At 39.4% G+C, this 27696-nt stretch overlaps 1 protein-coding gene across 8 annotated transcripts in view; it reads left to right on the forward strand.

The window, feature by feature from the left end:
- PHLDB1 (pleckstrin homology like domain family B member 1) overlaps positions 1-27696 on the forward strand; it is a 2201164-nt gene that overhangs the window by 346417 nt on the left and 1827051 nt on the right. The gene's annotated exons all lie outside the window — the stretch shown is intronic.

A 27696-nucleotide genomic window follows, 5' to 3' on the forward strand; every position in this document is an offset into this window, starting at 1 on the left:
CCGTAACAGAGACCTAAGCATACCAGTACATAGACTTTGTAAAGAGACAGGATGAAGAAGACAGAAAGAGGAAATATACTGCACTCCCAGATAAGAAAAGTGAGCAAAGCAACAAAACATAAAAGTGAACGAGTAGGGTTTCACCAGAACAAATTACCATGAGTAAAATTAGAATGGCACTCGGCTCAGAAGTCTTCATCCTTCTTTTGTGTGTTTCAGGTTCTTGGTTTTTAAATTTGAATGAGCAAGGAGAAATAGGAGACACCACAGGTCACATGAAGATGGCAGTTCACACAGAGGTTACATACTGAATGCTGCCTCTTTAAAGAAGAAAAAGTAATAAAGTAGCAGAAGGTATCTTTGGGATGGAGAGAAGGGGGAGATATTTATTAATGTGTTTAATATGTTAGATATCGACTGCATAATTTTGACTACATCTACATGAGACAGCAGGATCATTTTTGATCCCCACAATGAGCAGACCTCAGGCAGTTTATTTTAAAGCCTGACTAGGAAAGAGTAAACCATAAACTGCTATTCCCAAAATATGAGAGAAAGCAGATTGTAGGTCTAAAGTTGACAGCCATTGAAATGCAAATAATTACTAAAACACTATGGTTCACCATCAGCTTAGCGGAAGTACTGAACCAAACAAGAGTTGTTTCTGGGTTCTAGGAAAACAAACAAACAATGAGAGAGAATGCCTCGTAAATTATTTAGCAAAAAAGCATAATGTAATAAAGCACACAATTGTTATGGAAATGGAGAGTATGTTAAAATAACTAATGCAGAAGGAAGAGAAGAGGCAGTTAATAAAGCAAAGTGCAAACTAAAGAAAAGGCTGACCAGTTAAAGCAGGAAGAGAAATATAGCCCTTTTTAGCTATACAGGGAAAAAGATCAAAATAAGACAAAAAACATGCTACCTTAAAAGGATTAGAGTTTGGAAGAGCAGGACGATGAAAACACAGGACCGGTAACAAACTACTTCTAGTCAGCATTTTTGAAGGATGTAAAGGTTTACCAGATCAAGCCAATGGATGTGCCCAAGAAGATATGTATCTCCTAATCAATTCACCTTTGTCTGAGCCATGGACTGACAAACCCATTCACGCAAACACTCCCATAGGCAACTGTTTTATATAGAAACAAGATCACTATGCTCTTATGCACCTCTAAACTAGGATAACTAATTCCAAGTTTGTAAAACCTGAAGGTAAATTGTCAGCGGGAGCCTAATGATTAAAGGGGCTCATTGGATCATAACTCAACAGAAGATGAATCATCCAGGTAACCAAAAGCCTGCTGTCAGAAGGTTGTTAATTCTATCCTTTCCACAAAAGAAAGGCTCCTAAAAGTCCACGAACTAATAGTGTACAAGGCAGTGTGGGTAATGGGATTTAGCAAAGAATTCTTAGCTGAGAACAGGTAATGCTAGTAACTAAATTTACTAACAAGTCATGGTTAAAAGGTAAGATTCCTGAAGACTGGAAGAATGCATGTGTGATTTCCTTACCGCTATAACTTCACAGAGAAATTCTGTGCCTTATTTTTTCAAAAGCTTTAATAAGGTGCTGAAGTGCCATTGCGAGGAAGAATTATTACAGCAGTATATATCTGAATAGTGCAATGGCGTACAGGCTTCCGGAAAGTTCAGAGGAGGAGGAGGAGAATAGTGAAGTCTGTAGGCTGACAAGTATTTGTAGCTAGTGGCACACCATGAATACAGGGCATACTGTAACCCACTCCTCAACTCTGTTTTATATTAAGAATTCACAGGAAAAATACAGTTTTCTTGGCAGGAAAAGATTTGATTCAAAGCAGTAATTCACTTTCTGATACCTGTTTTATTCTTTACAGAATCACAGATGAGCTTGTCCATGGAGCATGCAGTGTTATGAATACTTTCATAATGGAAAAAAAAATCAAAGTCTATTATTTGAAATCTAACACTTTTGAATAGTTATTTTTAGATAGAGTAAGTAATAGAAATACAATGGACAATTCGATTTGCATCAGTTTGCAGTCAGAGTATAACCCAATTAATAATTAAACAAACTCAGCTATCTTTGAATACTGCAGGTTTTGGAGTTGGAAATTCATTTATTGTGGGTTAACTATGGTGTTACTAAATATAAGTAATGGGGTGATGATAACTTTCTGTTATTTACTAGAGATACCTCTTCCAATATGCTCCCCTGCAAAAAAATGCTTCTTTTTTTAATTAAATTGTTGTAATATTATATTTAAAGTCACAGTTTCAAATCATGTGCTTTTAGATTTAGGCCATGAATTCACCTGTCCATGCAAGCAGCAGATGTGCAATGCATGGTACATGCCCTGAACAAGACTCTCACACTGACACACACACACACACACACACACACACACACACACACACACACACACACACACACACACACACACAAAACCCACGGTCAGTTTAGATGACTAAGAAGGTGTTTTTATAGTGCAGGAAATTAGATCTCGGTGAAAATTTATGGTGACATGGGGACAGTAAGCAAACTTTCCACAAGAAGTAAACCAGAGAACCAAGCAGCATGAGGCAGGAGTACTACCCACAGCACCATTATACATTTAAAGAAATACATATTTGATATCGCTAACCTATTCCTCAACATTCAACTCCGTTCTAAATCCTTCTACGTTTTTTTCCGCCACTCTCCTTTTCTCAGTACTACACCCCGACATAACACCTTCAACAATATTAAAGAATTAGTTTCATGCAATGTAAAATATGTTTTCCTTTTAACTAACTTCATGTGAATATCAGCGGTAAATTTAATATACACTGTGATGTATCTGTTATATGTGCAATAATTATATCTTTTCTGTTTTGCATTCATGTCATTTCTTCTTGTCTCAAACTGAATTTCAAACAGGTCTGCATGGACCAATGTTCTACCCAAGTGAAAAAAATATAAGCTAGATAAATAATAAACAAACATAGAATGTTGTACATTTTCATTATGTTGCATATATAAGCAAACATTAAGCAGGTTGACAATAATTTGCTATTTCAAGATATTTTTTTAATTTTATTTGTTGACTACTTAAGCCCAATGGTAAGAGTCCATTTACAGGGGTGACTCGAGAATGCTATCTGAGTAAGAGAATTGCTCAGTCACACAGTAAGGAAATGGAGGAAGTGGGAATCAAACCATAGACTACAGGGTTCTCAGCAGCAGCTTCCTTATATTAGGAGTCTCTAGCCATACCTAAATGTGAGTCCCTGCACTGTTTAGTGAATCTGTATTTTTACAGGCTCACTCACAAGGGTTTAGTATCTCTAAATTTTGATCTCATTTGATCATTGTTTTCCTCACGGAAGAACCATATCCATTGACCTAAGTGTACGGCACAGCTTCTGATCAATTCCTGCAGTCCAGAGAGCAGGACTGGGGTCGCAGCTTTTTAATTGTCTTTATAAATGATAAAAAAAGAAGTCTGGAAGGAAGTTTATCTTTTTGGCTTATGACACAAAGTTATGGCAAGGAATGACACACAAGGTGTCCAAAGTATGAGGAGAGACTTGGCATGAGTGGATGGACAGTCTGAAGCACAGCAGCTTAAAATTTGATACAAAAAGTGTAAAATAATGAAGCTAGGAAATAAACAAGAAAGGAGGGCGCAGGAAAGGGGTAGATAATGTAGCAATAAAGTGAGTAAAGGGGTCTAGGGGTATCTGGCAAGTAATGTGAGAGAGCTTTGAGGAAAGCTGGTGGAAAAGTGTGATCCACAGGCAGGGGTGACCCCATAGATAACAGGTATCTTCTGTCTAGACAGCTTGTAAAGACTTGTCAACAACATTGTGTAGAATTCTGCAGACTTCATCATTCTAAGGACAGAGAGTGGGCAAACAGTTCAAGAAAAATCAACAAATGTTGTACATAGTATGAAACAGAAACCATATAAAGACAGAATGCAGGAGGTTAACTTGTATAGTTTTGACAAGCAATGAGTTTTCCAGAAACTTAGAAGTACCTCAGGGGTATCACTTATTCATTCTTTCTCTGACTGCCCAATTAATTTAGTCCAAGGGCATGTAGGAGCCTATGTCAACACCCAGCAGGTGTAAAACAGAGAACATACATACACTCGACATGCACATACACATATGCACTCATTCATACAGCATGTACATTCATTCACTCACTTGGCATGCACAGTAATGCACAGCATTCTGTTTCCTGAAGGCTAGTAAATCGGAAGCTCAAGAATCAGTTCTATGAACTATGAGCCTATCCTGGTCTATACTATAAAGACGAACGTTCAGGTTGTTGAACACCTAAATGTTGACACCTAAACAGCGAAAGCTGAAAACTGTGAACGTCCAATTCAGCAAATTTTTTCACAGGGGAAAATTTGCTAGGCCAGCGGACAGTAAAACAAACTTTCAACCCTAATCAAGTGGGGGGCTTCACCCCCCCACACACCCCCGATGTGGGGGGGGCTGTGCCCCCGACACCCCCTAACTAAATATACCAACTCCAAGATCACGCTACATTGGGGAAAAGGGAAAATTCCCATTAACGGCCAAGCAAATTTTTTCCCTGTGAAAAAATTTGCGGAAGTGATTGTTCGCAATTTTCAGCTTTCGCTGTTTAGCTGTCGACGTTTAGGTATTTGAGTCGACAACCTGAACGTTCATCTTTATATAGACCCACCCTATCCTGCTTCTCAGACTAATAAAGGCTGCAGCATCACCTACCCTGAGCCACTTGTCCTGCTGTAGTGTACAGCTGGGGTGTAGCTATTCTTTTAGGTCATTGTTATTTTGTTTGTTGAATGTATGCAAGAAACAAAATTATATGAGCTAACAGGCCATTACATCTTTTTACTTTCACACTTATTGTATGCCACTGGTGTCAGTCTACCCTGTGCTAATAGTTGCTGAAAATAAAACACAAATGATTACTGTTCATGCTTGTTTCTACTACTATTTGAAACTTTATAGTAGTTAGTATTGCACCGTTGTCCATCTAGTATGCATTCAGTGGAGATCTGATGGAGAAGAAAGATACAGTAGAGAATTGTATTCACTCTGAATCTGAAAGCTGTGTTAACCAAAATCAAGTGGCCATGAATTGAAATTGGCTAGATGAACTTGTGGACCTATTTATTCACCAAGAGGATAGCGAAAACTTGAGAATGTCTGCAAGCCACAGGGATATGTGAAGGCACAGTTAGGATGTGAAAAAATGAAAGGAGTTGGTACTCACCCTTGCCAACATGGCTTCTCTATTTTCTAATTTCTCCAAGTCTTTTAGGTTTCTAATACCATGACAGGAATGGAGCCCATTCCTAAGCCAAAGTATGATTAAAGTTCACGAAATTAGTATTGTTTCAATATTTGATGTTAGCCAGAAGTGCTCTTCACAGTACCCACAATGTGCCCAGTAATTACTCTTTCTGTAATTCATACAGTTACACGTATCATTATCATATCTAAATATGATTGGAGATTCTTTTTTATAAGAGCCGTTACTCCAACTGGAATTGTCTAGGTATTTTTCTTCCTCATTGCTCTTGTTTCTGCCTGCAAATCCTGATATTTTATGAATTTGTGTCTCTCTGTATGCAAGACACTGTAGTCACTGGGTGTAGCAATTTCAATGATTAATGCTACTTTTGTCTTCTTTTCATGGACAACTATATCTGGTTTTCTTGCATCTGTCTTTTGAACTGTTCGTAATAGGTGATCCCATGTGATATAGACCATCATTTTGTATGATGCTTTGTAGGTCGTATTTCCAGTGTTTTTTAGCTACTTCAATATTATAATGTTTGTACAATCCCCAGTGCAACAGGGTTTCCACATTATTATACAGTCCTTCTGCCATTAGTATATCACAACAATTCTGTTTTACAAAACCTACATTTGTCTGTTTCTCCCACATGTTCAGTGGAATTTGTAAACCAACTTGTACGTAGTCCACTATCTTGGGCCACCAATATTAACCTTTCGTCTTTTGGTTTAAATTCACCTCTCCTTAACCATTCCTGTGTTTGATCTTGATCAACACGAGGTTGTTCCAGGAGTTTTCTAAACTTGCAACTATATTTATGCATTTTCCACATTTCTTGCCTTCTCATCTGATCCTTGCGTCTATATTATATCATCGAACGCTTAAAAAAGCGAACGCTGATTGATCGACCTAATTTAAGCGAAAGCTTACAATCTCGAAGTGTCAGATCAGCGATTTTTTTCCCCAAGGAAAAAAATCGCTGATCCAAAACACATACACACAACACAAGCACACCAAACAAACAGAAATCCACACACATACACCTAAAATCTGACACCTAACCCTACACTAAACTATGCACACACCACTAACTACCCACTTACCTTAACCCAAACCCTAACTCTAAGATCCGTCACTATCGCACACTCACCTCACCCGCTCCCTAACCCTAACTCACTTAAATACACCCTAACCCTCATGTTCACTCAATCGCACACACACCTAACCCGAGCCCTAACCCTACCTAAATCATCGCACACTTACCTGAATCCGACCGGTAACTTTCCACCATAACACTGAAAATACCGAAGCAACAGAAACGGACAACCAAATTCTTTCCCTAGGAAAAAATTTGAGTTTCTGCTGCTTCGATATTTTGCAGTTTCGCGAAAATAAGTTTGATCAATCAGCGTTCGCTTTTTTAAGCATTCGAGGATATAATATAGACCCTGATCCTTTACCTTATATCCTTTCTTTTTCTTTTTTGGCACATTCAGTTGCTGCCTGATTTTTATCTACTTCTGGTTTAATTTCCATTCCCGCTTGATGCCGATATGCTTCTGCTAGACTTAGCAGGGAAGTCATCTTAGATTTATTCTCCTCATGTTTCAAAATTTTCACTATGTTTGAGTCTTGTGAGGTCAGCAGATACGTATGCAGTCCCACGACTGTGGATCTATACATGTAATCAATTTTAAGGAGGCCCATACGTCCTTCAGAACAGGGAATATATAATCTTGGTATGCACTGATTTTTGTAAATCATCTGATATGCATAAAGCATCCTTCTTGTTTTCCTGTCTAATCTATCCAACACCTTTTGGGGCCAATCACTCCAAAACCGTAAGTTAGGCTCCGACATGCGAGTGAGGAGAGGGTGGTGTATAGTATATTATACTCAAGCTGGATGGGTTCTGGTCTTTTCTGTTATTATAGTCTGTACATTAAAACTATTAACAAAGCAAAAAAAAAAAGCTTTTGATACAGTCTCCCACAAAGTATTGAGCTACAAACTGTCTAGTTTAGACCTTGATTCTTACTCTGCATTTTGGTTTAAGAGTTACCTGTCCAACAGATCTCAGGCAGTAAAATGGAAGTACAGTACCACACCTTTTCAACCAGTATTTGTAGGTGTAACCCTAGGATTTGTCCTTGTTCCCTAAATATTTAACATTTCCATGTAGGGGGTTGGCATAATGGTTAACATGTTTACCTTACAGGCACAAAGTGCAGGATTTGATTCTTACCTTTAAGGGAAATTGGGTAGACTTAAAATGACCCACAAGGGCAACTAGCCTCGTATTTATCTATGATCCTATAAACATATAAAAAACTTACACATGGCAAGCAAATTTTCTGTCTGCATTCAATATGCAGAATATTTCACTCCTAATCCCTGTTGTTTTTACTTTTTTGTATAACTACTGTAACAATGTGTAATATTTCCGGAGCTTTTCTCCTCGGGTCTCCACTGAAAATGGGCCCCTGGCTCAGCTGGACTAACCCGGTTAACAAATGTCAGTAAATAAATAAATACTTAAATAAATAAGTAATCTGTACAGCCAAAGCTTTAGACATATTACAACAGCAGACCCAGAATACATTCTCATCTATTGAAACCTGGCTCATCGACCATCAATTACTGCTTAACCCCAGAAATGATTATGTTTGCCCTCAAAAAGCTAGCTAATCAGAAATTAGGATTTACCATAACTTCTTCTAACAGCCCAAATACTGAAATGGAATTCCATGCAAAGCTCCTTAGAGTTACCATAGATGAAAATTGAAATTTGATTACCATTTAAATGATGTTATACATAAAACTCATTAGCAACTTGGTGATCTCTATAGAATCAAACTTTGACTAACCATTGTAGGAAAAACTTGATCAGTTATTTATTTCTTTCTACATTTCTCTTGGCAGCCTCTCTACTAGTCAATCTATAAACCACCCAAACTAATCAACTGCAGCAATGCTACTGCAAAATTGTGGCATTTGCTACGAATGTGTCCTACTGCTCACACTACTGCTCACAGTACTGCCATACTACTGCTCACACTACTGCTCACACTACTGCCATACTACTGCTCACACTACTGCTCACACCACTGCCATACTACTGCTCACACTACTGCTCACACTACTGCCATACTACTGCTCACATTACTGCTCACACTACTGCCATACTACTGCTCACACTACTGCTCACACTACTGCCATACTACTGCTCACACTACTGCTCACACTACTGTCATACTACTGCTCACACTACTGCCACACTACTGCTCACACTACTGCTCACACTACTGCCATACTACTGCTCACACTACTGCCATACTCTTAAGCAGCCCAACTGGCTAGTGCTACCTCACTAACTTCCCTCACAGAGCTGACCACCATCCATAATCTTATATACAACCCAGAAAAACTCCCCAGCCTGAGTAACTTCCTCCAGCAATATTCCTCATCTAGGCTGCTAAATTCCACAAACAAGCTGCTTCTGGCCATTACAAAATCCAATAATTCTTCTTACAATTCCCTGTACTCCTTTTTTGTGGCTCAAACGTGGAATTCTGTCCCACTTCTTATAAAGAAAGTACCCACATCCAAAGCCTTTAACATAAACACTGTCTGTTGAACTATTGACTTTGTTCATGTTTCAGATCCTGGCTAAATAAACTTTACACCTCGTTCTTCTCCCCCACTCTCTATCTTGTGGGCACATGCCCTAGTAATGTTCTAAAACTTTATTCTTGTGGATATCCTGATCATTCTGAATGCTGTTTTTAACAAAAGCGCATTAACTGTACTTCCATCAAATTGTTTGTATTGTATTGAGGGTCTTTTAGGCCCATCCAGATCAACCCAGTAAACAAATACAATATATAAATAAATAATAAATATTCATTGTTCCTTCATATGACCCACAAGGCTGAATCTGGCGATTTAATATGAGCTTGTACTTCCATGGCAGGAGAATCAGGATCGTGTTCTGGGGGTCTGTGTTTTATACCTTGCATGTCTCACTTTTTGACTACAGTTCTGAGGAAATATTTGTCAATTAATTTAAAAGACAAGCTCCATGAATGAGACAGGAGCACAGGCAAACCTGCATGGGTTAATTTGCTTTTCTGTCTGTTGTTTTTTTTGTTTGTTTGTTTATTTTGTGCATGTTATGCTAGACCTTTAACTTCCATTTCTGCAAAGTCTATGCTGCTGAGCATCTGCTTTCCCTTAATTGCCTTAGTAGGACCTGGAGTCACCCGTCAAGTCTCAGATTACCCCCCCCCCCAGATGGGGATATGGGAATGCGGGCTGCCTCATTGTCATTACGTACTGTCATGTAATTCCTGTTAGTCCAGAAAGGATAAAAGATGTTGCTGTCCATGTCACAGTCCATCCTAGAACATGTAGAATACTCCTTTTCCTCCTAATTATCTGCAATTGAGAAGTTTGATACAGTATGTACTGGTGTCAGACAGGACTCTGCAGGTCTGTCAGGATGTCCAGCTGCTCTGCTAAAGTGGAAGCATAAGTTGGTACCCTTACTCTTCATCAGGGGTAGTCTTCTGCTGAGGAGAAAGTAACCCCTCCACCAAGTAAGGAGTGAAAACAGAACTCCGACCACTTGATCCTTCCATGCTAGCCTGCCCTCCAGCAGTCCAATCTTGTTTCAAAGCTTGTATGTGAAATGTTCAGACAAATGCCTAGCTTCAATATCAGTGATGAACACTGCTTGTATTCATGTGTGTGCATCTGAGCGTGTGTGTGTGTGTGTGTGTGTGTGTGTGTGTGTGTGTGTGTGTGTGTGTGTGTTTGTGTGAGTCCTATGTGAGTGTATATGTTCATGTTGTGTGCTGTGGGAGTGTATATTTGCATGCTGCATGTGTGCATATGCACATTGTGTTAATGTGTGTGAGTGCTATGTCAGTGTGTCTGTGTGTCTGTGTGTGTGTGTGTGTGTGTGTGTGTGTGTGTGTGTGTGTGTGTGTGTGTGTGTGTGTGTGTGTGTATGCTCTAAGAGAGCCGTCTGAGTGTATGTGTATGTGCTCTGAAAATACGTGCATGTTGTGTGAGTGGTGTGTGTGTGTGTGTGTGTGTGTGTGTGTGTGTGTGTGTGTGTGTGTGTGTGTGTGTGTGTGTGTGTGTGTGTGTGTGTGTGTGTGTGTGTGTTTGTGTGTGTGTGTGTGTGTGTGTGTGTGTGCGCATGCTCTAAGAAAGCCGCCTGAGTGTATGTGTATGTGCTCTGAAAATACGTGCATGCTGTGTGAGTGGTGTGTGTGTGTGTGTGTGTGTGTGTGTGTGTGTGTGTGTGTGTGTGTGTGTGTGTGTGTGTGTGTGCATGTGTGTGTGTGTGTGTGCGTGTGTGTGTGCTTATGTGTGTGTGTGTCTGTGCTGGGTAGTGTGTGAGTGTATGGGTGTATGCATCCTTACAGTGATGGAGTGATGTTCCATCTTTCCTCTTGCACCCACTGAGTGCTGTGATAGAGTCTTGCTCCCCTGCATCCCTAAACAGAATAAAGTAGGTATCGGGAAATGAATGATTAAGTAATGGAGTATCTATTACTTTATATTTTATACTATTTTAATTTTTAACTGGTTAACCTGGAAAACCACATTAAAAGAGGGTTTATTTTAGGGCATGATAATCTGTCAGAATTATTCTTTAGTATCTTTATGAAAATAGTATCAGTTCTCCATGCCTAGGACCAACACAGAAAAGACTGCACTGTGCTTTTGGATTAAACTGCGACACCGTTGGTGACCCACTAACCTCTTTGCATACCCACTGTCCTGCTGTTACAAGCATTGTTATAACTTATAAGGGGATTTGAAAATGAGCTGTAATTATACCTTGCTGAACCTTCAGCGTCATTCCCATGGCATACTTTCCATTGTCTGTTGGTACAAGGAATTTATATATATCAGCTGAGACCTTTTACAGCTGCATTTTGTCAGGATGTCATCCTCCCTCTCTGCTAAAACAGTGCTGCTTTACGTAATTCTGGAAACTGTTCCAGTGTTAGACAGCACAGTATGAATAGCTGCAATCGCTGAGGCTTTGCTACAAACCATGGGGTACTTCCAAGCAGCAGCAGCCTGTCTGTTTCTGGAACTGTTGTAAAACAAGTATAACTTGAAAATGACATTGATTACAACTAAGTTTTATAACTTCAAGATGCTCGACTTTGCTTAAAGTTACACCCAAGCCATATCTAAGGACAGCTGCCATTCATATGCGGTAACTGCCCTTATCAGACACAGCTCAGTGCATAGTAGTTAATTTAAACTTCAGCAGTACCTTTGGGATCTCCTCTGTAATTTTTAAAATGAATTCCTGGAGTTTGCTGCTTATTTATGGGCATGCCCCCTCCCCCATAAAAAAGAGAGTGATGACATTTAATGATGTATTATGAGGCTCATATGGGACCACACTTCATTCAAGTAAAATGAGGCTTGAATAAAACATACTTTTTAAGATTTTATAATGGCCACATACAGATAAATGCATTTAACAGCTTGAAATCAAACCGTTAAATGCTACTGTCGGTATGTTGCCATTATAAAATCTTACAACAGTGTACTTTATTCAAGCTCCATTTACTTGAATGGGATATGGCCCCACATGAGACTCTAATATCTCATTAAGCATCACCACACTCTTTTACATGGATGTGAGATAAAAATGAGTGATGAGCTTTAAGAATTAACTTTAGAAGTTACAGAGGAGATCCTGAGGGTTCTACTGACTTTAAACTAAAGCATCACTGTGTGTCTGACAAGGTCAGCAACTGCAATAGGGTCTATATTACAACTTTGAACTTGTAGAAGTTCAAACATTGTGGTATCGAACCCAAACATCCGAAATACGAAAATAGCGAAGCCACGGCACACAGATTTTTTTTACCAGGGAAAAAAAATCGGTGGGCCATTTTTGGGTCTTTGCTATTTCCTTCACTGTGGTGTCATCTTGAAGTTGATATATTTAAATAGGGGGGATGGCGGGCAAAGCCCCACATGTAGGGTGGTGTGGGGGCGAAGCCCCCCACTTTAGTTTAAGTTTAAAGTGTACTTTTTTTTTTTTTGTCACAGAACAGAGATATTTTTCCCTGGGAAAAATCGCTGTTCTGTGTTTTCGTTGATATTGGGTTTCGAACTGTACGGTTCGATATTACAACGTTTCAACTCCTGTGAGTTCGACGTTATAATATAGGCCCACTGTAATGTGGTCAGTGGCTTCCTTCATCAGATCTACATTTTAAGGCAGGTTATATAAAATTAATCAGATTCTAAAACAGTGGTCAGCAACCCAAAATAACAAAAGACAAATTTCTGTTTCTTAATTCCTATAGTAACTGACAGCTGCAAAGAGTAACACCTCCTGATCTGGAAAACAATTAACAGAACAGCAAGATAGGTAGTTGACTATTTAAAAACTCAATCATATCTATCAACTGTCCAAATTTTCACAGAATGTCCAGATTTTTGCCTCATATTTTTAGTCTAGCCTCATAAAATTTGTGGATTTCTGGCAAATCAGTAGGATGATCCGAGGACTGAAGTCAGTAAATAATGACACACATTTGAGTTTCAGACTTCAAATCCTTCAGAAAATGTATGTTAATACAAACCCTGTTACTCTACCAACTTTCTAAGTTTATAAGAGCAATATTTAAAATCTATCCCTATTTTGGGCCTTTGTCCCCCCCATTTTGTCAAGCTTTGTCCACAAATTTCTTGCACCAAGAGGTTAAGAGGTATGAATTCAGATTAATATTTTTGGAACACCCTCCCTTCCCACCTGACAACTGCTGTAAATAATCACTGCTTTTAAAAACTCTTTATGTAGTTGCTTTAAGAAATTAGCTAAATGTGCATACTAAGCAAATAATAACCAGGCTATTATACCCTATGCTAAATTACTCACAGGATTCTCCCATTTATCCTGTTTGCTCTTACCAAGAAAACAATACTGTGATTTTTTTTTTATTTTAAATATCAGTTCAGCATTGTGCAGAAATTTTCAGAAAGTTTGTGTAAGTTTCATATATGTAAAAATGTCTGTACCACTTTATTAAATGCATACTTCTCTAAAAGTTTGCAGAATGTTCCTGCTTTTGCCTAATTTTTGCCCTGTCTCTCATAAAATGTTTGACTTCTGGTAAAATGATGATTATAGTCAGTAATGACAGGCATAAAAGTACCATACTTTTTGATGTTCAGAAAAATCATTCTAATGAAAACATATTATTCTATTAGCTTTTTATGTGAATTCGAGTAATATTTATAAAAAGGGTTACTGATTTGGGTCCTTTGTTCCACCCCCCCAATTATTTTGGCTTTGTCCAGAATTCTTGAACAAAGAAGTTGAGAGGTATGGCTAAATGCCTACACTGAATGAATAATCTGCAGACATATAGCCCTGTTATATTAAAGCTGCATTACTAACAAATATTTGCATCTTTCTTGGTACATATCAATTCTTATTAAATTATTGCTGTCACATATGTTGTTGTTATCACTGTTGCACTGTATTTGGAGATTGTCTTCCTGAGCCTTCACTGTAAATGCGACACAACCCAAACAGACCATCTAACTATCAAAACTTACATGCATACATAAAGAAAGTAAAGGTTTGTAGTGATTTTAATAATGTTTAACAATGCTAATAACAGCCTTTATGTAAGTACTGTAACAGTGCTGCTGTTAATCTTAGTCACATGTTTAAATCACCATGCAGCAGCAAGGGGAAGCTCCAGAGCTGCAGGTTGCAGCGCTCTATATAAAGTTTAAACTAATGAGAACTTGTGAGCCCTCAACTAGTGTCCCTTATAAATGAGACTCAAATGCATATTCTTCTTCTTTCTCTTTCAAAAGGAGTTTGTATTTTCTTTTTTTTTTTCAAATACCTCGGGTTAAGAGCTTTTAAGACGCCAGGTTCTGGATTTGATTCCCAGTAAGTATTACAGGATTGACATCCTAATTGGAATAAATGGCTAAATTAAGTACTGTCATGTTATGGTATAGTCATTTTTTTTCTTTTAATGCCACTTAGAAATAGCTAAATGATTTATGTGAAATGGATCTGCCATTTCCTGTCTCCACAAGTTTCTTTTGCTGGCTGTTTCAGTTTCTTCTTACATCCCAAAGATCACACCTCTGAACTGTCCAGATTTTCACAGAATGTCCAGATTTTTGCTTCATATTTTTGATGTGTTCCTCACAAAATGTGTAATTTTCCAGATTTTTGTGGCAAAACAATGATAGTTGAATTCACTAAATAATGAGAGGCATTTGAGTTTCAGACTTCATATTTAATTGCAAGTTTATAAGAACAATATTTAAAATGTGTTCCTAGTTTGGGGGTTTTGTTGCCCCATTATTTTTGGATTTGTCCAGATTTTTTATAAAAAAATTGAGAGCTATGCCAAAGATATAGATGAATAGATAGATATAAAATTAGCACTAGGTATAAATGTGGGTGTGGTTCCTATGCTGTTCCTGAACTGACATTCCATTCAGAATTAGTTCTCTGCCTTATGCCTGTTGGTTGCCAGTATGGGCAACTATTCACCCACAGCCCTGACTAGGATAAAGCCAATAAGTATAAATGAATGAGTTGAATGATTGATGTTAAGAGTAACACAAATAGTCAAATGCACTGTGATTGTCTGGTGTAGGTCCATTTTTCTTTAAAAATCGGCAGGTTTCCCAGTATTGTTCATTTCACAAAACAGTCATTTGAATGTCATCATCTTGATTTGTGTATATAAAGAGTGAAGCAGTGTGTTTTCCTGAGCATGGTATCCACATGTTGTACCAGTTCCAATAACTAAGATCCCAATAAAAATGTAGTCTTCATTCAAAACACCAACAGTTTATGTAAACTTAATCTTAAACTGAGAGAATCTGTTTCTAGCAGCTAGCAAAATTAGACTCATAGCTACTAATACTGGTTGTTTATATAAAATTATCTGTAAACAAATGAGACAAGAGAGAAGAAATGACATTGGTTTAAAGGAAACACACTGCTTTGTTATGTTACACAATGCTGTAATCCTCCCTGTTAAGACTGTAACATTGTTTATGGAAGTACAATGTTCTAGTCTTGCTTAGAGAGTTGTGTGGGCAATATAGTGTTTGGGATACACAGGTGTTTTTCTGGCTGTGACAGAACTCCCTGCTTCTTCTTCTTAAGTAAAACTAGATATATTGGGCTCTGCCTTATCTTCATCATGATCTTACTTGGAATGCTGTGTTCTACGGACAGTAAAACACCAATATGAACATACTCGGTTAGGTCAGAAGTAAAATCCACAGCTACAGACAGAACACATCCCATTTTTGGAGTCATGGCAGTTAGTGTTTCATCACACTAAACTTCCTCTGAAGTAACTAGTCCCTCTTTCCTTTCCATCAGCTAATCAATATATCTTTGCACTTCTCTCACCACCACAAGCTTCAGTAATACAGATGGAAGGCCCAGTCACATCCATTATTTTTACGGCATTCATGTCCCCCTGGGGCCAGAACTTTTCATACTTTCCAGTTCACTTTTCTCCTAAGTATGCAGTGTCACTGTGTTATTGTGGTACTTCTTTTGTATAACTTGCTTTTCCATGAACATTCCCTGAGAAATCAGTATGAAGCAAATCCATTGAGGGTCTTATTTTGGTAGGTGCAGTGCAGTCAGGGAATTAAAAACAAAACTCTAGCTACTCTTTGTTTCAGGAAACCCATTGGTCACATTTTCCAAGCATCTTATGTACTAATTCATTCAATAAAGTCTAACACATAGGAGCAGTATATACATTATTCTATATTTCCTACAAAGAATTGGACTTTGACTGGGGAGCCAAGGATATAACAGACGGACAGTTTGTAAAGCTTCAAAGCTCCTTCCATGTGCCCAGACTGTCAGGTTGCTCGATCTGACCCAACTAAAAGACACCTTTGGGCTACCAAGCCCTTCAGAGCTGTCTAGCCAACAGACAGAGAGAGAGGCTGAGCCCTGAAAGGACAATGCTAAGAACAACAAAAAAATAAGAACTTACAGCCTAACATAATCAACACACCAAAAACAAGGGAGGGAGAACAGCTACTGCAGCAGTGATCATTCGAACATCTACTGCTATAGTAACTGTACTATGTTCATTATATTGATCTCTGCTGCAGTAGCCTTAGCTATATGAGTAGATTATCCTAGCTTATTACATTTGGGAGGTGGAAAGAGAAGAGTTCAGGAGCCCCTGGAGAATACTCCTTGCAAAGTCTGATCTAAACCTAGAGAAGAAATCAATCTTAGAGGGTAATCTACTCATACAGCTAAGGCTACTGAAGCAGTGATCAATATGATGAAAGTAGTATAGTTGTGTAAGTAAACTTACCATAACAGTTGCTGTTCAAACAATCACTGCTGCAGTATTTACACCTCCCCTCCACCCCCACCACCCCTTATTCTTTGGTGTGTTGTTTATGCCAGGGTGTGGTTGTTTCATTTTTGTTTTTCCTAGCATTGTCTTTTCAGGGCTCAGCCTCCAGCTCTCAGTTGGCAGGAAAGCTCTGAAGGATTGTGCACCAAAATTTGTATTTTAGTCAGCTCACCTCAAGCTGTCAGACAGTATGGGCACATAGAAAGTGCCCTGAAGCTTTGGAAGCTGGGCAGCCATTATATCCTTGGCTCCCCAAACAAAGTCTCAGATGTCTGTGGACACAACCAGAATGGAGTAACAACCTAACCAAGTATACCAAGGCAGAGTCTTGCATGATCAGTGCAGTCCATCTCAGGTCCCAGTGACTGTCGCACCTTTTCACCTAGCCACCTGACACAAAGTCCAAGGTTTTGGACAGGGTCAACAAGAAGGTATATTCTTCTATCATGTTGGGACTTGGATCCTTTAACTATCTGTTTTACCTGTCCCTATTTCAGTGGATCAGGCTTTGAAAAACCTGTCAGACCTCCATGAATTTGGGATCAGTGAGCTTGTAGAAAAGATTCTTCTCATTGGTTATATGTATGTTTCCTCCTTGCCTGTTATACTTTCCTGATTATGATACTCCAGGGCAAAGCTTCAGGGCACCTTCCACATAACCTATTGGGTTGATAGTGCAAGGTGTTATCTGGTCTACTTTATACACCTAGAGTGCTTAGCAAGGTGCTAGCCACTGTGGCAGAGGCCTTGCAAGGGTAAGAACTTCTTGTGTTAATTGGACAAGTGGATCCTAAATCCTTGCAGCTCCCATAGGAGGGCTCCCTGGTTGTAAACATTGCTTGAGTGCTCCAGTAGTTGCTGGTGTTTAGAGTCTTTATAAATAGGTAAAAATCTTATCTAGGCTCAGGGTATAGGGTTATTTTTACTGGGGTAGAACTGAATACTCTTCAGAATTAGTCATTCCTGTCTGTAGAGAGGTCTAGGAGATCATTGCTTTAGCATCTTGGATGTGGTCACAGCAAAAGACTCAGACCTTTTTGCTTGCCTCGTGCATTGCTCCAGCCTTAATTTTCATAACTGTATTCAAATGACTGGGTAGAGTCACATCGTTAGTTGTACAAAGCTATCAACCTGTCAGATTCATTTGATTGACTTAAACTTGTCACCAGGCTTACAGTTCCTACCTATCTAAATGTTTCCTTTCCTTTCCAGCAGTAAAACCTGTCACAGGTCCTGTTCATAGATGCTTTGCTGGCAAATTGGAGAGCTCACCTTGACTCTTTCCTTTTTCAGAGAAAGTAAAAGTCCCCCCACCCCCAGAAGAAAGATGAGTCACAGAAACCATGTGGAGCTGTGGCAGTCTTTTTTGATCTAAAAGTTCTAGAAGAGCAGTTGAGATAAGGCCTCCCTTCTACTCTTGACAGACAAGCTTTGGTTGACACATAAACAAACATGACAGCATATATTCAAACTCCCTGTACAGTTAGGTGATGTGGATCTGGAAGTGGACTACAGACTGGGGCAACACGGACAGCTGTTCACATTCTGGTGGAAGTAAATGTGCTGGTAGAGACTTTCAGTCACAGTTCCAGTCCTCACATGGAAATGAGGATAAGGGCATCCTCTCAGGTCAGGGTCTTTCAGGAGTGGGACATCCCAGAGGTCAGCCTGTTTACTGCATCATAGAATGTAGCCCTCCTTTTGCTCTGCAAAGTACCACAGGCCAAGTTGTTGGTGGATACTTTCTCTCTCCCATGGCATGAAAGATTATGTAGGGCTTTCTAGCATTCCTTTTTGTTATGCACCTTATCACAAACTTCAGACAAGGTAACTTGCTCAAGAATATGCATTTATCACTTTTTAATTGAGTTCTCTATTCTTAGAAATGCTCATAATGCGCAGATAAATTATAAATAATAGGTTCATAGGTTTATAGGTGGGTACTAGGCTATCTGCCTGAAGGCATTTATAAACCTAGCCAAAATGTGTTGGCTTTTTCCACCCCCTTAGACTAGTTCCCTGTGCCTCTCTCCAGCAGAGCCACTGAAGTGATCCCCGGGGTAAACTTTCTGTTTCCCATCCACTCATCAGGGTTTCTCTTGAAGAGTGTTAGCGAGGAGCTCTGCCTAATGTAGATTGGAATTTTGTTCCAAAGCATGGGAAGTCTCTGGGACAGGAATCTATCCCTCCAGCACGTCCTATTTATTGTTGTGGTGAGGTTTAGAACCTTAGAGAATATGGCTCGAGGGGATATGGTTTTCTTTAGGTGGAGCATGTCCATCAATTCTGGGTTGGACATGGCGTTGTATGTCAGGCAGTGATCACCTCTGAGTAGGCGGTATGCAACCGAGTATAGCTGGAGTTTCTTCAATTGAGCTGCATCTGTTTGAGGCCAGTGATCCTCTTGGTGAGGTACTTCTGTGGTCTTTCCAGCTGTTGCAGGTGTCTTGTAAGGTACATCCCAAATGGGGCATTGTACTCTGTGATGGGTCTGATGAGTGATGAGTAGAGGGGCACAATGACCTCTTTTGATCTAAATGCAAACCCTTTTGTGATTAGGTGGGCCACATAGAAGGATTTTTTAACCACTTTGGCAATGTGATTATCAAAGGAGAGATTACTATCTAGTTGGGTCCCCAGATCCCTTATTACATCTTCCATTTTTAGGGGACTACCACCTATGTGGTAATTTATGGGTAATTTGTTTTTTCCAAAGGGGATGACTATGCACTTTTTGGCATTTAGCTTGAGGCCATGATTTTGACACCAGGTATCCGTCTCAGTGAGACCCTTTTGGAGGATGTCTGTGTCAGCCAGAGAGTCAATTATAGACCCTAGTTTGCAGTCATCTGCGAACTTGGTCAGCCATAGTCCTTCTGTGCTTGCCTGTACCTCTGAGAAGTATATGCCAAACAGGAGGGGTCCTAGGACTGAGCCCTGGGAAATGCCTTTTGTAACCGGTTTAGAGTCGGACCTAGCTCCCACAACTCTCACCATGTGGGTTCTGTCTGTGAGCCAGTTGGCAACCCATCTTGTGATGTAGGGATTTATATTCAGGCTGGTGAGCTTGTATATAATACCAGAATGGAGAATGGTGTCAATGGCCTTTGTGAGGTCTAGGTAGGCTGTGTGTACCACCTTTCCCTTGTCTATAGCCTTAGTAACTGTCTCAAAGAAGTTCACCAGGTTTAGGAGGCATGATCTGCCCTTAACAAAGCTGAACTGGGTAGGATCCAGTGTTTGGAGGTTCCCAATGTCTCTGTTAATGAGTTCCATGATGATGCATTCCATAGCCTTGCAGACCAAGCTAGTCAGGCTTATAGGGCGATAGTTCCCGGGGTCTGTTGTGGCTCCACCTTTGTGGAACGGAATAACCATTGCTGTGCGCCACTCTATGGGTATGTAGCCTGTGGAGAGGCTGAGTTTGAACAGTGTGTTTAGGTGAGGGGTTAGTTCATTTTTCAGCTCATGTAGGACACAGGCTGGGACATTGTCCAGTCCCATTGATGCTGTGTTTTTGGCTTTGGAGATGATTATAGGCCCTTTTGGGGGTGAGAGGGGGGTGAAGTTTGCACTGAACCTGTCTGCCAGGATGTTGGGAATATCAGTCAGTTCAGTGTATTTTGTGCCATTCTGCACTAACTCAGAGCAGATCTGAGCATTGCCACTTAGATTTTTGACATAGCCAAAGAATGCCTTGTGGTTATCTTTGGAGTCCTTGGCAATTTTCTTTCGAAGCTCGCCTTGGATGATTTTATGAGGGATCATAGTTTCTTGCTGATACTGATCAGGGATGTCTTCCCTTCTTGGGATTTTACTCTTTTCTGTACTAGTTTCCTTCTTCTATTGTATAGCTTGTTTATGGCAGGGGTCCACCAGACTGGTTTCCTTTTCTTGGAGGAGTGAGTCTTGGTTTTGCTTGGGATAGCACAATCCATGCATTCTTGTAGGTGCCCATAGAATGCATTTGTAAAGGATTTTGCAGCTTGGACAGCGTTATCATTTAGCTACCACATTTATGTGCTGGCAGGGGTCTCTGACGTCCATAAAGTGTTTGTTTTTCTATTTGTTAAAAAACACTTATAAAATGTACTATGGGGTGCTGGCTAGTGCCATCTTTACTTTTACGTAAGGGAAGAAATGTTTTGTGATGGGTAAAGTTTGTCCGTCTCCTTATTGTTACAGACACCCTTTAAATTTCGATTAAATATGGAGGCTGGACTGAAACCAGTTGTAATTTAAAGGCCTGTATAACTGTTGTGCCATTTTTTTTGCCCATTTCAATGTGTACTTTCTCTTGCTTCAATATAGAGATGGCACCCGTAAACACACTCACAGCTTGTTTTTATAAGTGCTGTTGGCCAAAACACATTTTGGGCTTGTCAGGGATTCCAGGATAACGACACTGCTTATCTTATATTTGTTTGCTTTGTTTAACCTGCACAAGCTAGATGTTTCTGTGACTATAGAACTGATTAAAGTGTAAGACAGCATTCTTTAAACTAGTTACAGCAATGTCCTAATTCTGCAAATATTCTTTCTCTGTTCTGTTTACTTAATTAAGGTTAGTAGACTGGACCAGCAGGCCCATTTTCAGCTATGGCTGTTAGTAAAAGAAATGTCAAACTGAAGATGCACACATTCAGCACATATAGTAACCTGTTACAGGTAAAACTATGAGGCTGTATATGATTGTAAAGAAAATAGCAAGGGCAGTGATAAAAATAAAACAAACGTTGGCCCTGAACACTGCTGCTCCAGTTATCACCTGCGCTGTGGCAGACACAACTTGACATGCATATGATAACAGATTGTGCCACCTGGTATGACTTGTAAGCCCTTCAACTTTTTCTGAATTAACTGAAGGTGGATGAACTTCTAAAAGTGCTTGGGAATGTGTTCTGCATTTTGAGAACAATGAATGAGAAAGTCCTGGTGCATTGTTCCGGGAAGTACTGCTGTCATATCAAAAATTGTGGGCCATGATAGATAGTTGTAATGCATGCGCTTCAACAGCAATCCAAAACTACTGCAATTCTTTAGGTTTAAGACTTGATAACCTGAAAGAGTTGGTTAGGAGAGCAGTCATTTTGGCACTGGGAAGCAAATTAATGGCACAATGATGTTTCTCTGTCTTCCTTTAACTACTGTGTGACTCTGAGTAAGTCACTTAACTGACCGGTGCTTCTGGGTCCCATACCTCTCAACTGTCTGGATTTTTGCAGAATGACCAGATTTTTGCCTTATATGTTTGGTCTGTTCCTCATAAAATTTGTGGTTTTCTGGCAAATCACTGGGATGATCTGAGGATTGAAGTCACTAAATAATGACTTACATTTGAGTTTCAGACTTCAAATCCACATGAAAATGTATGTTAAAACAAACCCTGTTGCTCTAGTGACTTTCTAAGTTTATAAGAGCAATATTTAAGATATGTTCCTATTTTTGGGCCTTTGTCCCCACATTTTGTCAGGCTTTTTCATGATTTCTTGTACTAAGAGGTTCAGAGGTATGGTCCCACCCTAAAAAGAGATGTTTCTGCCTAAAAGGGTATCCCAATTAACAAACAGACTAATAAATTAAGCATGTTCTAAGGTGGAAAAAATGTCTTTCCACAGTGTTGATTTTACTTCACTGATTACATCATGAAAGGTTCAGCGGCAGGTCTTCAGCACAGTATTACCTTCTCAGAGTACCTTGTCAGTATTTATGAAGTAGAGGGGGGCTACCATCATAAGCCTAAGTATTTGACATGTTTAACTGTTTGCAGGGAGCCACCTTCAGGTGAAGTTACTGCTCACTTTTAAAGGCTGTAGCTTAGTCTTTTAGTTGTTCTAAAGAGCATTGTCTTGCTTTTATTTTTTGGAAGTGCAGATTGCAACCTATCTTTCAGAAACCCTTCCATGTTTTAAGTAGGTTATGTGATAAAGTTAAATGACTGCATTAGATGAAAGGTATCAGAAATGGACAGCAAGGTTATCTGGTGTGCATTGGTAGGATGGTAATGTGGCACTGCAGAGTAGTGATGGTACCTGTGCATTGGTGGGATGGCAATGTGGCACTGAGGAGTAGTTGTGGCACCTGGGCATTGATGGGATAACAGTGTGGCAATATAGAGTAATCATAGCACCTGGGCATTGGTGAGATGGCAGTGTGGCACTGTGGAATAGTCATGGCACCTGGGCATTGGTGGAATGGCAGTGTAGTGCTGTGGAATAGTCATGCCACCTGGACACCCAGGCACTGAAGGAGCTGTCTAGGGAGGGTAGGAATTAATGATCTGCACTGGCTGTCCCATCCTGGGGAGGCATGCAGCCCTCTTTGTTCTGCTTTTCTGTAGACAGACAGGAGTACAGCAGTATAAACAGTACATGACTAGCTCTTGTAACTTGCAGCCTGCAGAAGCTTTCCATGGAGGATGTACAAGAGTAAGCATGATGTCACAGAAAGGAAGGAAGCCCTCTTGCAAGGAAGCTCTCATGTAAGTCAATAGGGTGTGAGTACTTAAGTCACACCTCAAAACCCCTTGTAGCTGCCTGGCAGATATTGTCCTAAGATTAGCTGTCAGTCTAAGGGGAGCAACTTGGCTGACTGACTATGAGAAAGAAGGCTGATGACTGACAGGTGGCAGGGATAAAATGTTATAAAGTACCATCCAAGTAAAATTTGTTTTTTTTTTATTTCTCAGTTCCTGTACATGCCAAAGCTGTGTTCTTATATTATATTGTTCATTTCTTAGCCGATATTAAATTGCCCTGATGTTTTATCATCAATATTTCTCTCGTATCATTATTGCTTAGTGTTTGGAGCTTTTCTGCTTGGGCCTCCACAGAAAATGGGCAACAACCCTGTCAGTAAACAAATGTCAGAAATAAATAAATAAATAAATATATATATAAATAATGACACATCGGCAAAACTGAAGTATACTTTCACTGTTGTTTCATTTTCAGCAGATGTGAACAGCATTCCAAAAGGCAATCTGTTGTAAGGGAATAAACCCTTAAATGAATAAATGTTTATTGTCATGTACCTGTTAGAATTTTCATCCAGCACAGTTTGTTGGTATGCATGGCAACAAAAATATGAGAGTGTCCCATTGCAGTTTTCCAGGCTATGAATGTGACACTGAAAGAGAAAAACATTTCTTACCATTGCAGCCAGTATGGGATTACTAGTTTCTTCAGACATTTACTTTGTTTACCTTTAATCCTCATAGCCAGTATTTGTTGTCCCATCTTGTGTCAGTCCCAAGAACTGGAGGTATGACAGAGATAAATAAAAGTGAAAATTGTTTACTTTAAAGTGCTAAAGTATGTGTATGGTGCAATCTACACTCAGGAAACCAGCTCAGACAGTAGCATTTGCAGAATCAGAGCAGCTGATGTTGTTGTCACTTGTTTACGCAGAAAGTCCAACTGGCCACAAGTGCCATTTTCATCAAAGGCCTGGGGAGAAAAGCTCTACATAGTGTGCGTTTTTACAACAAACAACAGTGCAAAATAAAACATTTTAAACATTACTTTGCAGGTAATATGAGACATAAATAGTAAATGCATTTATCATATATTTTAGATGTTATATTATCGTACACAAGTCCAAGGCATTATTCATTTATTTATTTGCAGTTTGTTAACCAGGAAAGTCCATTTGGCTGAGATGAGCCCTTTTTCAATGGAGGCCCGGGGAGAAAAGCTCCATGTACAGTAATAACAATAGCTAAAATTAACAAATATTAACAAAAATATTACACAATTTAAAAAGGAGCAAAAACATATTGACATAGTAATAATAGTAACAAAAGCATTTGTGGAGTATGCCATAACAATGCATTCTATACAAACATAAGATAACAAGCATTCTGTAGTACGTGGAATGCAAATGCCTATACTATCTAAGGCATAATGGTAGTTAGTAACTGTAAGAAAAATGAATGTAATAGCAGGAGATACAAGATCAATGATAATGCAGATAAGCTGAGTATGTATATTGACATTAATGATATAGGGTGTCACTAGTGCAGGAACAGAAAACAGAGGAGGAGGAGGAGGAAGGGTATAAACAGAAATAATCAAGAATAACATCAGTAGAAAATGTTCTGATAATGGAGAGGTTAAGCTAACTTAGGATCAGTAGGGAGATGAGTTTGGTAAAGAGGGGTATTAATAGAAGAGGATTAAGGATATAAGTTAATTGGAAGAGTAGTGGTTGGGGTGAAAACAAATAGAGAAAAAGAGTCAAGGGATAAGAAATGTGTAATGGTGATTGATAGAGAGTTTGGCAGTGAAAGAGAAACAGCAAGAAGGGTGGGTTTAGTCAGGAAGTGAGATATTTTAGTTTGTACATGAAATGTATGGCAATGTTGGCTAGATATATGTGTGTGTGTGTGTGTGTGTGTGTGTGTGTGTGTGTGTGTGTGTGTGTGTGTGTGTGTGTGTGTGTGTGTGTGTGTGTGTGTGTGTGTGTGTGTGTGTCTGTGTGTGTGCGTGTGTGTGCAATGAAGTTACTACTACATCTGGTCGACTAAACGGATGGTTGACAGGTGTGCGAGATCACACAATTATCAGAGTTGGAGAATATGCCCTTTTCCCCAATTTTGTGCAATCTTGGAGTTAGTATAGATGATTAGCAGGGACTATGGGGATGCAGACCTTCACATAGGGATGAAAGGGCTCTTGCTTCCTGCAAAACAACATTTTTTTTTGTTATTTTGAAATATTGCAAGCATCAAGGTTGTTTCTTGACACATGCATAGTAGCGATTTGAAATTCACACTGAACATTGACATTTTGTTGTGTAGATTAATTTAAGTAAACTCATATATATATATATATATATATATATATATATATATATATATATATATATATATATATATATATATATATATAGGTTCATAGGTAGGTACTAGGCTATCTGCCGAAGGCATTTATAAGCCTAGCCAGAGTGTCGGCTTGATTAATTAACTGAGCCTCTGTCAAGCAGAGCCAATGAAGTGATCCCAGGGGTGTATTTTCTGTTACCCATCCACTCGTCAAGGTTTCTCTTGAAGAGTGTTAGTGAGGGGCTCCACCTAATGTAGTTTGGAATTTTGTTCCAAAGCATGGGGAGTCTCTGTGACAGGAATCCATGAATCTATTCCTCCAGCATGTTCTATTTATTGTTGTGGCGAGGTTTAGCTCACTAGAGCTCATGGCTCGCAGTGACTTGGATTTCTTTAGGTGGAGCATGTCCACCAATTCTGAGTTGGACATGGCTTTGTAAGTCAGGCAGAGATCATCCCTGAGTAAGTGATATGCCACTGAGTACAGCCGGAGTTTTTCCAATCGGGCTGCATAGGACATATGCTTGAGGCCAGTAATCTTCTTGGTAAGGTACTTTTATGGTCTCTTCAGCTGTTGGAAGTGTCTTGTGAGGTACATCCCAAATGGGGCATTGTACTCTATGATGGGTCAGATGAGTGACGAGTAGAGGGCCACTATAACCTCTTTATTTCTAGATGCGAACCCTTTAGTAATTAGATGGGCCACATAGAAAGATTTCCTAACTACTTTGGGAATATGATTGTCAAAGGAGAGATTACTATCTACCTGGGTCCCCAGATCTCTTATTACCTCTTCTGTATTAAGGGGGCTGCCAGCTATGTGGTAATTTGTGGGTGTTTTGTTTTTCCCAAACGGGATGACTATGCATTTTTTGGCATTCAGCTTGAGGCCATGACTTTGACATCAGGTGTCCGTCTCAGTAAGGCCCTTTTGGAGGATGTCCATGTCAGACAGAAAGTCAATTATAGCTCCCAGTTTGCAGTCATCGGCGAACTTGGTTAACCATAGTCCTCCTGTGTTTGCCTGTACTTCTGAGAAGTATATGCTGAACAGTAGGGGTCCCAGGACCGAGCCTTGCGGGACACCACTTGTGACTGGTTTAGAGTTGGACCTGGAGCCCGCTATTCTTACCATGTGAGTTCTGTCTGTAAGCCAGATGGCAACCCATCTCGTGACGTAGGGGTTTGTGTTCAGGCTGGTGAGTTTTTCTGTAATACCCGAGTGGGGAATAGTGTTGAAAGCCTTGGCGAGGTCAAGGTAGGCTGTGTGAACAACCTTTCCCTCATCTATGGCCTTGGTGACTATCTCAAAGAAGTCAACCAGGTTTAGTAGGCATGATCTGCCCTTAACAAAGCCGAACTGGGTTGGGTCAAGTGTTTGGAGGTTCCCAATGTCTTTGTTAATGAGTTCCATGATGATATGCTCCATAGCCTTGTATACACACACACACACACACACACACATATATATATATATATATATATACACATGTACACACACGTGTGTATGTGTATATATATATATATATATATATATATATATATATATATATATATATATATATATATATATATATATATAAACAAACTAAGCACGGGAAAGAAAAGAAACACACTTTTTGCTTAGTCTACCCATTACAGCAGTGATATTTCTAGGGTATATTTATTTCCTTTGAGGGCAAATTTGTACATCTTGTAAACAGCAGTAGATGTCTGTGTTCCCACCTACATATTAAAATCTGACTAACCTCAGGTGAGCTCAGTCCATGATCTTCTTAGCCCCATACCAAAAAAGGTACAGATTGGACGTTTGTTTGAATATCTGGAATGTGTCCATTTTCAGTTCATTGCTGTAGTTAAGACAATTTAATCCTGTACACTGCAAAAAAAAAAAAAAAAAAACATCAGACAGAGTAGTATATTTCCCAGCATTATAAATGGTACTAATTCAACATCCCATTAAAAGTATTTAAAACACATATGTAGCTTCCCCCAAACAAATTCTTATGTAAGTTATACTTGGACAGTCCAAGTTAATTTAAAGCCCAATGAAAATACATGGCCATAGCAACATTCAGTGTGCACATTTCAATTTATTTTCTTCTTTATTGGTTGTCTTTTACTCTAACCAAGGAAATGGAGATGCATTAGAATAACCACAAAGAACCAAA

Source organism: Protopterus annectens, chromosome 8.part0, assembly GCF_019279795.1.
Source record: "Protopterus annectens isolate FY-2018-M chromosome 8.part0, PAN1.0, whole genome shotgun sequence".
NCBI classification, from domain to species: Eukaryota; Metazoa; Chordata; order Ceratodontiformes; family Protopteridae; genus Protopterus; species Protopterus annectens.